Source organism: Bison bison, unplaced genomic scaffold (genome assembly GCF_000754665.1).
Source record: "Bison bison bison isolate TAMUID 2011002044 unplaced genomic scaffold, Bison_UMD1.0 scf7180017864143, whole genome shotgun sequence".
In the NCBI taxonomy this organism is placed as follows: Eukaryota; Metazoa; Chordata; class Mammalia; order Artiodactyla; family Bovidae; genus Bison; species Bison bison.
The window spans coordinates 1,707,708-1,709,181 of NW_011494715.1; the positions used below are offsets into that span (position 1 = coordinate 1,707,708).

General features: G+C 47.3%; 1 protein-coding gene across 2 annotated transcripts in view; it reads left to right on the plus strand.

Moving 5' to 3' along the window:
* The first annotated feature begins 230 nt into the window (after nt 1–230).
* Nucleotides 231–1,474, plus strand: part of GALNT7 (polypeptide N-acetylgalactosaminyltransferase 7) — a 74,365-nt gene continuing 73,121 nt past the window's right edge. Inside the window, exon 1 of one of the 2 annotated variants that reach the window (XM_010840246.1) lies at nt 231–643. The gene's annotated coding sequence lies outside the window, so the exon portion shown is untranslated. The remainder of the gene's footprint in view (nt 644–1,474) is intronic. The other variant, XM_010840245.1, reaches the window with a different exon arrangement.

Sequence of the window (1,474 nt, forward strand, 5' to 3'; positions counted from 1 at the left end):
CTCATTTCTTGCTCATGGGTGGTGATCAAGTGCAGTTAGAGAAAGGATGCTGATATGATCTTTCTAATTAAAGGTGTTTTTTTTGTTGTTTTTTTTTATTATTTTTATTTTTATCAAGAGGGCTTTTAAACTATAGAACTTAGTTTGACCTGTTAAGTCCTAGGCTCTGTGGCTCAGGCAGGACAACAACCGAATTGCAGGCGGCCGTCAGCGGCAGCCACGTCCCAGAGCGAAGCCGCCTTCTCAGGACCTCTGGTTTGTGCAGGAGCTCTTCATTACCAGCTTAGCTTTCGAGGTTTCCGTGGCGTTTCAGAGCCACGCCTGCATTACTTTCACTGGCTCTAAATTCCTTTGTGTTCATATTATTTCTACCAGGGCATGACTGTCTCAGGAAGATATTATAAGGGTGATTTGGGGGTGATGGGGAGCTTTGTAAATTGTGAGATGTAAAGTGAGTAGTCTGACCTGATTCCTGACAATCCCCTATTTCCATATGGGAATAGGTGATTCTGTTTTTCAGTACATTTCCACCTTTACGGACATGCTGATCTTAGAAGATGACCCACCGATTCCACCTTCCATTTCTGGTCAACAGTGACCTGTTGATTTCGACTGTAAAGGGAATCAGCTGGTGCTTCTGAAGGTGTGTGAACACCAGCGAGTCAAAAAGCCAACTCAAGTCTCATTCAGTATCCAGGAGGAGGAGCGTGTATCCTCTCTCTCCAGGGAGCTTAGTACTATTACACTGACTGCATCCTTTGAATCGCAGAACGTGATGATTTGACATGACTTTTCTTAATTGACTTGAAGTCAGGCAGAGAGTTCTCAGATTGGTTTTGCCTTCGGATTTGAGAAGTGAGCAAATCCAAGTTTTTTCCAGTGACTATTAGATAGTGTTACTAAGAGCACAGCACTGTGCAGGGGATATCAAGTTCTTCTCTTGCTGAATTCCTTGAGTATTGCCCATATCAGTATTCTCTCTGATTGAGCCCCTCTTTCCTGGTCCGTGTGCTCCCTTCTCATCCTTCATCTCAGGCTCCCTCTCATAAACCAGGCAGAAATGGTAGGATCCAGGCATCTATTTGTAGATGGTTAGTGAGGGTCGCATGGCAGGAGAAGCACTGGGGTGCAGTGGCGCACCCCATGGATGTGGTTCCTCCCCTTTCATGGAACTTACAGTCTAGTGCAGAGTTGGAGGGGGAGGGGCAGGTCCATTCCCACTTGCCTGTCTTTGTACATGAGGTTTTGCGGGAACACAGCCCTACCCATCCACCCTGTCTGGCTGCTCTGGGCACTCCAGTGACATCTTCTTTGTAGTGACCCTGTGGTCCAAGAGCCTGGAGTGCTTCCTGTTCCAGAGGGTGAGGTGAAGAGGTGAGTACAGGCAGGAGCCGGAAATGTCCCAGGAAGAGCATCCACTCTCTTGGGGAAGAGGACCAATGTGGAGCCTGCAAGCAGGAGAAAGGACCTATTC